Here is a 10,216-nt window from a genome sequence, read left to right on the forward strand (position 1 = left end):
TTGCTTTGGCCAATGAGACATTATAAAATGTGACACCAGCAGAGATTTGAAGAGTGGGTTTACTGGAGCTTGCTTTCTGCTGCTGCCGGAAAGCTGTAGCTACCATGTAACAAGGGCAGGCTGGCCTCCTGGGAGATGAGAGACCATGTGGAGAGAAGCCCCAGCCATCCCAGCCTTTGACCCGAGGTCCTAGAAATGGAAATGAGGCCATCCGGGACCATGCAGTCCCAACTGAGCTGTCTCAGACCAAAAGAATTGTTCATTCAACTCACGAAATCATGAGATCGGAATATGGTGGTATTATGATCCTAATCATACAAAGATTTGTTATTTTTAGCCATGAAGTTTTGGAATGGTTTATTACACGGCAACGCTAACTGGCACAGCAACTAATAGCTGGTCATCAGAACCAACAGTTATTGAGATTTTATTAACACCAGGCACTCTGCTAAGCACATCCCAGTTCACCATGCTGAATCTCCCTAGTACCCAGGAGAGAGTCTCAAACACCAGAGATTTGCCTGCTAGACATCATTTCAAGAATCTCTAAAATTTATTTTTACTGTTCCTGAATGCAGAAAGCTTAAAAAGATACTAAAACACAATCAAGCAGCATAAGTTAAAAAAAAGTAGATGTAAAAGAAGAAAATGCAAGCGTGGAAGACATAAAATGAACTAAGCATAAAGCAAAAAACAAGAGCAAACTTAAACCTCTCCGTGGTGGCTACGGTCAGAGGTATTAGTCTGCCGGGGCTGTCGTGACAAAGTGCTGTATTCTGTGTGGTATCAACAACAGAAATTTATTTTCTTACGGTTCCGGAAGCCGGAAGTCCATGACGAAGGTGTCAGCAGGGCTGGTTTTTCCAGAGGCTTCTCCTTGGCTTCTAGCCCCCCGTCTTCCCCGTCTCTTCCCATGATCTTCCCTCTGTGTGCACCGGTGACCTCATTTCTTCTTCTTAAAAAGACACCAGTTATGTTGAATTATGGCTCACCCTAAGGCCTCTTTTTAGCTTAATTACTTCTCCAAAGGCTCTGTCTCCAGATATAGTCCCATTCTGAGGTCCTGGGAGTTAGAGCTTCAACATATTGGGGGAGGGGGGACATAATTCAGCCTATAGCAGTAGAAAACCAATTTGCTCTAAGCTTTCCACAGCTGACACCCGAAGGGAAACCAAGACAATTACACAAGTTCATGTCCATAAAAACTGAACTACCTCGTCGTTAGCGCTCAATCTAGACAGGGTTTCCACGAGCTGTCTCATAAAATGGGATGCAGCGACATCCTCAATACCTCTGTTACGACAGAAACAGTGGTAACTTACATCCATTCTCCACACTGGCCAGTCTTCCAAGCCTGGAGAGAATGGGGTTTAATCAAGTTTTCCCCTCGGCCTTGTTAAATGAAGGAGTAACCACTAGACACGGTAGTATCAACCTCTGGGCCATTTCTTTGGACAGCAAAGAGGTTTTCATTATAAAAAATTTTCCATTAAAATGCACACTATGGTTGAGAGCCAGTGAAGGTGAGAATGACCTGAGCAGGCCTATTGAAGACCCAAGAGGGCAAACGGAGAGAGAGAGTCTCCTAGACCAGAGGTGACATGTGCCAAGGGCCAGTTTCCTTTATTTCACATTTTCGGGGTGATACACCTTAACCTCCCAGCATCTTTCCCCGTCGTATAGTGGACATGTTTATGGTGACATGCTCCCACAGCCCCTTCCAAGGGAAGATAATCTTGGAGAGGTCTTCTGTGGACAGTTACACACATGTCAACAGTGACCCTCCTCCTCCTGGTTTTAGCTGATGGTCAACTGACCCAGGGCCTGTCAACACGTATATTGGCCAGAAACCCTATGACCTAGGGCCTGGCACAGTAAGAGATGCTCCGGCAATGAGATTCTCATTGGGCCAGATGGGAGTGGGAGCCACTGTTGTAAAGGGGGACCAGAGCCCTCAAGGGTTCAAACCCAGTCTGAAATTATAGGGAAACAGAAATTACAAGGAAACAGAAGAAGCCATAAGGTATTAAAAACAGCAGAACTCACTTCACACTTAATAGCAAGAGAAAATATCCTCAAAGGAACAGAAAAAGCAAGTGCCGGGGAGGACGGGGAGAAGCTGGAGTCGCTGTGCATTGCGGGAGGAGATGTACAATGGCGTGGCCGCTGCGGAAGACTGTGCGGTGGGTCCGAAAACATCAAACAGAATTACCATGCGATCCAGCGATTCCACTTCCAGGCACGAAACCACCCAGAGGCATCGAAAGCAGGGACTCAAACGGGTTCTTGTTTTCCATCCATACTACAAGTTGCGAATGAAAAAAATGAACGTCATCTTTGAGCAGAGTGAAGACGTTTTGGGAGGCGACGCATTTTGACTGGAGCGGTAGACGGTCCTGGGCACAGGAAGGCAGGGTGAGCAATGCACACACGCATCAGGGCTCCTCAAGGGTGGCCAGATGGATGCTGAGGCGTGAGAGGCAGGACAGCGAGGCGATGCAATAAATTTAAAGGAAGGGACAGATGCATATGTACGTTATAAATCTCGGATCCAATAAATAAAAGATTAGGAGTGAGAAATGGGAAGGCTGAGAGGTGTTATCTGAGTGAACACCTTGTTGAATGAAAGAAAAGAATTTCCCCACAGGATTAGGTAGAAAAACGCGCCTTTCCCCCTTTATCCCAAAGAGTCAAGAACTCACCGAGGAAATGTATTCTGCATGAGAATGGTCACGGCGAGTGTTCAACAATAGAATCGGACATTTTGAAGATAAGAAGCCTAATCAATGGCCTCTCTCTCAGTGGTCAGGAAGTAGGATGGGGAACAGATGCCAAAGGCAGGCGCCAATCCCCAGAGGAGAAAGGACGAGGCTGAGACGAGAATCAGGCCAGCGCCAGACTGAGAACGAGAATGTCCAAGGTCAAATTCAGTCTGCCTCCCCCCAAACCAGGACGGGGTTCCACGGGGCAGCTCAGCAGCCCGCCAGTGTGTGCCATTAGGTCCCCACCCAGTGTCCACCCAACACGTACTGCTTCTCCTCAGGCCCAGAATTGGACAGAAGTTCTGCCCACAGCAAACGGCTGCCAGGAAAGGGTCTTAAATCTCCAGCAATGGAAGCGTCTCATTTACGGCACACTCCATTACCTGGAAAACTAAACTTGGTATTGACATAGAAAGAACCGCAGCTCAGGTCTCTTGTCCCCAGCCCCCCATGATGTCAAGAGTGACAGCAGAGCAGAGGCCTTGAATGGGCTGTCAGCTCCTCAGCAACATCTGGGAGGATAAGAGGGCACCTTCTAATGACTGCCCAGTGGCCCCCAGACCCACTCCCTCCACGGGAGCTGTCCCCACAGCCCCTTCCAGCCCTCTCGTGGTGCACGGGTAAATTAACAGTCTCAGCCAGGTTCTCCTTCCTGCCCAAGGCTAAGTCTGGGAAGGGGTGGGGGATGCTGGGCTTGAGAGAAGGGAGGGAAAAAGCCCTCATGCTACCAACGAAATGCAGGAGAGCGGCCTCAGGGGTCCTGGACCCCCCCGGGGGCCTGCCTGGCGGCTCTTCACAGCTGCCGGGGGAATCTAGGTATTGCCACAGACAAATTGCTCCAGAGATGTGGTTGACAGACTGGGGAGGACCGCAAGTGTCTAGAAGATGCGGGGCCTCCCTAGAGGTAAGCCACAGTGCCTCCCGTCCCGTCTCCTGCCATCGCCTTGTGTAGGTCCGGTGTCACCTGATGTTTGTCACTCCTGCAAATGGGCGGCGACATCCTAGAGCCTGCCGTCGTGGGCGCTCCAGGGAGAATCCCCGTTCACCGCGTCTAGATCCAGCTGTTCGCTGGCAGCGCTTGGTTCATGGAAGCGTCACTCCAGCCTCCACTTCCGTCATCGCGTGGTCCTTGTTCTGCGTCTCTGTGTTCAAATTTTCCTCTGTGTGGGGACACTGGTCATATTAGATTTACAGCCCACCCTAACCCAGGATGACCTTATCTTAACTTGATTACATCTGCAAAGACCCTATTTCTAAATCAGGCCACATTCTGAGGCTCCGGGGGGGATATGGATTTTGGGGGGATACTACTCCACCTAGGACAGTAACTTAAGGTAGAAAATGCCAGAACTTTCACCTTGTAGGTATAGCCAGCTTTCATTACAGTATCCTATTTTTCTCCCAAAAAGCTCTCTGAAATGACCGTTCCGTAAACCTGGTCTAACACAGGGGGCTCAGCTTTCAAATAAAGGGGTTCTCCAGAGCTTCTAGAGGCAAGGACGTGTCTTGGCAGTGGCAGCCAGCGGGGCCAGGCTGGGGGCTCTGCTTTGGAAGGCCTCTCGGGATTCCTTCCAGGTCAGGGAGGGCATCAGCGTAACCCCTGGCTCTCTCTGCTCCCAACTGGTAAATTTGAAAGGAGAAACAGGTCGTGAGCCATGAGAGACTCTTAAGAAGAAGCTGGAAGTCCAGATGGGCTCTCCCTGAGGTGGGGTGGGGCTGCCCAGGCCCACCACACACTCCTGCCTAAGTCCTGGCTTCAGTATTCGGGAGCTTACCTGTCACAGGTACAAACCATACCTCCAACCTAAACTTTACCAGTGACAAAGGTGGTCTTTGGGATGCCTTACCCCTTCATGTCATTTCTCAGTTGCTTCAGGACTTGGGCAGAGAAGTGTCTTGGGTACACCAGCCAGACACACGCAGGGCTCGCTTTTCACACCAACTACCTTCTCAGCTCTTTACAGACAATCCATCCGTGTCAGCCTCACACCCTTAATATGCAAAAAAAAAAAAAAATTATCTGGGGCTGAGAAGGACAGTGCCCAACACAAGCAAGCTTGAACTTTCCATGAAAGAAAGGCCAGCGAGGGAATTGATTGCTCCTCCGGTATTTTACAAAGGAGTCGGGCCAAGCTGCGGAAACGAGTTTAAGTGAAAATCTTCCAAACACCAGAATCTCAAAGGAGAGGAAGTAGCTGGCCACCCCCACGGCTATGGTTCGTCATAACAGAGCCTGTTTCCGTACGACGGGCTCCACGATTATCTCTGTGCAGAAGAGGACAAACACAGCCAGCATACTCTGTGTCTGTGGAAAGGCCTCGATCAATAAGAGTAACAGAAGAATGGAGAAAAGAGAAAAAGAAAGGCTGTTTACTTTAAAGATGCCCTAAAGACCTGCACAAACACACCTGCTTCTTCAGCGGGAGAGCAGAGCAAACATGTCCCTCCTTTAAAAGAAATGTGTGGAGAAAGACACTGTAGCTGCAGGCAGGTGCCCACCTCTAGGCCAGTGAACATTAGCAGCTCAGTCTTCAGATCAAAAACTTTAAAAGACTGGTTGGTGATTCCCGTATTAACAGGGCTCTGAATTAGCCCGATATCACACTGGGGACAGTGGGTGCCGGGCAATAGTTAACAACCCTGACCTGTAGCATCTGCCAATTTCTGTGGTGTAAATACTGCCACTGTAGCTGATCTCAAGCTATCCATGTGACCTCACGCAGGGGGGCGTTGCCGAGATGCGTGAACTAGTTTGCGTCGCTATGGAACGTGTCCACTCTGGAGATGTGATGGATGCAAACGAGGGCTAGAGCATGGGTGATGAGAAAAGATGCTAAGATAATTAGGAAGTGTTGAGTTTTGAGGATTTATTTCATTTGTTTTAAATATGATTTATTTAATTGTAAGTATATATATTTTAATTTTTTAAATCATGACTGTTTAATGATCAACTCACAAAACTCTTGAAAATTTAAAAGATCGGCTCGAGTTGGAACAAACCACTCCAGTGCACACCGTCTGGGGTGTTTTTGTTTGTTTGTTTGTTTGTTTTTAAATACTAAAGACCCTTTTCTCTCCCTGACCCACAATTGCCAGAGGCCCCCCAGGGTGGCGACCACGCTGGCATTTTTTAAAAAGCTCTCTGGGGCGGGGAGAGATTCTAATGGACAGACTCAGGTGAGAGACACCCCTCCATCCTATGGAAAGGGAAACTGAGGCTCACACATCCTGGGCGGTTAACATTTGACTGAGCCGGGGAGTGACTGCTAAGTCCCGTTTCCTCCCCTACCCTCACCCACCTCAGTTAGATGCAACTTTGGGTCTATTTTTGAAATATCGTGCCTTGTATTAGGACCTGTATAGCATGACCTCATTACTTTTTAATTATTTTAACAAGAGCTAAATTAAAGTTTAACTTTAGACTGTCTATGCAAAAAATTGACAAGGAAATTCACAGATAAATGAGACTAAAAGCAGACTACCACGCCAATGCTCTTAAGAAATTTTAAAGCCAGCTTTGTATCTATGTTTATGCAAACACTGTATATTAATAACAAACGATTCTTATCTACTCACAAAGAGGCTGACTGAACTGGCCATTTTTAGTTAGTAATTAGTGTAAGTTATTTTTTCTTTAAAAAATAAAATTTCTCTGGGTAGCAAGATTCTGGGTGGTTTTCATTTACTGTGATTTACTCTTCTATATTTTTTCTAAGACTTCTTCAGCAAGGGTGATGTGGTAATGCCGACACATACTTTAAAGATGTTTTTATAATCAGTGAAAAGTCGACAATATAAAAACAAAACCAAAATCGATTCTACGTCTTTGTGCAGCAGACTTTCCACAAACCCAGACTGCCTCCCCGCTATTCTGAAGGAGCAATGGGGGGCCGCTGCTGTAGTTCCAGCATCTTCGAGCTTTTCTTTCAAGATTTTTCCTTACTCTCTACCTCCTCTGAATCCCTCACCCCTCTTGGGGGCTGCAGGTCCCCAGGGGATGGGACACAGCCGGGGATCTCAGTCTAGCTGGAATCGGCGACCGAGCAGCAGGGCTCAGGCTGGTTTCCGTCCTGCTGTTAGCCGAGAGGGCATTCCACGACTCGTCGTGGACCCAGCCCCCATGATGGGAACTCCGTCTCGGTGGGAGCCGGCCCACTTAAGCCGTGTACAAACAAGCACACGCCTAAGCCAAGAATGAGGCTTGCGGATTCTGGCATCTTCCCTGTCCCCTCTCCCCGTGTGTTAGCGGGAGCTTCTCCTCCCAGTCCTGAAGACAGGCCATGGGGGACCCCACGAGTGCCCTCGTCCACCCCGCAGTGGGAAGAGCACCTCTGTGGGGAGGAGCCAGCTGTACATCCCGTAGACCAGAGTCCCCCAGTGGATGACCTGCCAGGAGCTTCCTGACAGTCCTCGCCCTCAGGCTCAGAGGAGGTGGCGACAGCTCCAGGTACCTGAGTTTGCGGGACTGTGGGGGCTGGGCCCGGCTGGAGGCACCGGCCGAGGGGAAGCCTGCAGCTTCTTCCTTAGACAAAGGGCACGCCCCAAAATCTTTCCTCTTCCAGGTGGGCCAGACTCCTTGGTGCAGGGAAACTTGACAACAATTTTCTTCTCATAGTCCAGGTGGCTTCTGGTGTCTGCAGCCACACAGACCCTCACCCCCTTCTAAGCCACTCGCACTAATCCCCAACTCTACACCAGGCTCTCTGACACTGGGTTCTTCCTGTGAGAAGGCCACATGCACCGGCCAGTCTTCCCACATGAGTCCTCCACGCCTGCCCCTCCCGACCACCTCACTGCCCTGGGGCACGCGGGCTCCTGGAGACGGTCATGGCGGGAGGTGGGCCGTGCCAGCATGCCCTCCTCCACCTGTCAGATGTATGTTGGGACATAGTCATATTACCTCGTAGCCTCTCAAGGATGTCACTGGCCAGCTGGGCATAATGATGTCCACCCCATGGATTAGTGTACACAGAACTCTGCCCACTGCAGCGCCTCCTGCCCTGAAGACCCCTCTTCTGAGTCCCCTGGGTCCCTGTGCTGGCACTGTCTTCATGTCCCCATGTCCTTCGTATTCTCAGTAAGATTGCCAAATAAAATAGAGGATCCCCAGTTAAATTTGAATTTCAAATAAACCACTAATAATTTTTAGGATAAGTATGTCCCGTGCAGTATTTTAATTTGCTGAACCTGGTAACCCTGATTCAAGAGAGTATACGTTTCATGGGGTTGGACCAAGTCTGATTCATCTGGGCTCTCCGGCCCCCCTCCCCTCCCCAGCCTGGCCTAGTGCCTGGCACACAGAGGCAGTATCCCATAGACACATGGTTCTCAACAGGGCCGGTACTGCCCCCTAGGGGCTGTTTTGGAGGTTGGAGGGGGCACATATGATTGGCACGATTAGGTGGAGGGAGGAGGGACCGTCCTGGCATCTAGGGGACAGGAGCCAGAGACCTGGCAGGCACACAGAACAGTAGCTCTCAACAGAAAATTGTCCCTTGTCCCACACAGGATTCATCTACGTGAAAAGCCGTTTATGAGCGTCTGAACCTGAAAACTAACTCCTTATCAGCGAAAAGTGGATTCTGTTCACTATTTTCCAGGAATGCAACTCCTGTATGAATCAAGGGAGAGCTGTCGTTTGTTCTGCTGGGAACCAAGAGGTCTCCATTGTGTCGGAAACCGTTGCTTCGGTGGTTTTGAGACCCCAGTACCGCACGCCCTCCTCCGTGTACTTTTGTGGCTGGAGATCCCCATTCTTCTGCCTCTTTCTGACCTCTCCATTTTGTCCTCAACGCCCAAGCATGCCAGGCATTGAAGATATTTTATTTTATTACCGAAAAAAAAAAAAAAGAACTACTTTCCTTTTGTTGCTCCTTTGCAGTGCACTTAATATATACATTGAATACACATATATTTAGTTTGAATCATGTGCTGTAATATGTAATGTAATATGAGGCTGCACCATTATCTATGGTTTTCATTTCAGGATAGGAAAAGGACAGTTACAAAAGACTCGTTCTAAAAAGGTCACCCGCTGACTCTGTGTCTCGCCTGTGCTGGTGGTTACACGGCTCCATGCATGGGATAAAATGGCACAGAATTGGACACGCATTGTACCTATGCCAAGGTTCTGCTTTTGATACCGTATTACGTAAAATCTAACACTGGGGGGACGGCTGCCCAGGAGCACTCTGGTTATCTTTGCAACTTCCTATGCATCTAAAATTAGTTCAAAATAAAAACAAAACAAATTTTTTAAAGGAGAGGGAGCCACCGACTCTGACGTCGGGTCGAGACCCACCTAGGAGGTGAACCTGTGTGGTTATTCCTCCTGCCTGAAGGACACCCTGGGTTCGTACTGCAAACTTGCTGCTGGAATAATCAAGGACCCCTGGGTGCCTGAGCGGACGACCTTCTGCCAGGACCTTCTGCCGGCCTCGGAGAAAGTGCAAGAGCTCCCCGCTGGATCTAAGTGGGGAGGCAGGTCTACAGCCACGCCGCCCTGAACGAGCCCGATCCCGTCTGATCTCAGAAGCTAAGCAGGGTCGGGCCTGGTTAGTATTTGGATGAGAGACCACCTAGGAAGACCAGGTGCTGTAGGCATAAAGGATTGTAAGCTGACGAGGTCTTTGCAATCTATGAGGTCAACCAAGGGTTGCCTCGCCTAAAAATAAATAAATAAAAAATAAGTGGGGAGGTGGGTTGCCTGGTTCCCGCCCTGGGGCCTACCCCTCACACAAAACCGAGATGCTGCGGCAGGCAGTAGGGTACCGGCAGGAGCAACCTTAGAAAACCAGAGTGGACTTGGCGGGCTATCCCCTCGGCATTGGCCGAGGCTCATCCCCCGACCTTCTGCCCCTTCCCAGCCTCCAGCCCGCGGGCCTGGAAACCTGCCACAGGGGCCCACCGCACACTCAGCCTTAGCTTATATTGGAAGGTCTTCTCATCAGCCTGAGCCGATGCAATCACTTCACCCTCCAGCTTACAGATTTGGGTCACATCTTCTAGAAAATAAGGAAATGCCTTGAGGATGAACTCATTTTGATTAGGAAGAAAAAAGGGGGTTGGGGCAGATGCATAAGTATGTACCCCAGAATTCGTGCGGCTCCCCCTCCATCCCCAGCTCTGTGTTAGGCACCGAACACACAAATAATGCACAATTGGCATGTCTCCCCGCAAGGATTCTCAGTCAGGCTGACAGGTAGGCAGGCCCTGCCCACCCAGGTCTGCCTGGGACACTCCGGCACCTGTGAGCATCCCGTCGCCCGCATGAAATTAAAGCGAACCACTCATCACCCAAAGGCAAGAGCTGGGTTGGCTACGGGGAGCTGGGGAAGCAGAGAAAAGTTGAGAAAGAAGAAAAGAAAGAGGCGGTGATCATATTCATAGCCTCTAGATCGCCTAGGAGGCAACCAGGCATCTGGGTTGCTGTCGAAATGTGAAGTCTTGTCTCA

General features: G+C 49.6%; 1 pseudogene; it reads left to right on the forward strand.

The window, feature by feature from the left end:
* Positions 1–9,246: 9,246 nt before the first annotated feature.
* On the forward strand, positions 9,247–9,365 carry LOC120598951 (uncharacterized; annotated as a pseudogene).
* Positions 9,366–10,216: the final 851 nt, after the last annotated feature.

This window comes from Pteropus medius, unplaced genomic scaffold (assembly GCF_902729225.1).
Source record: "Pteropus medius unplaced genomic scaffold, Ma_sr-lr_union100, whole genome shotgun sequence".
In the NCBI taxonomy this organism is placed as follows: Eukaryota; Metazoa; Chordata; class Mammalia; order Chiroptera; family Pteropodidae; genus Pteropus; species Pteropus medius.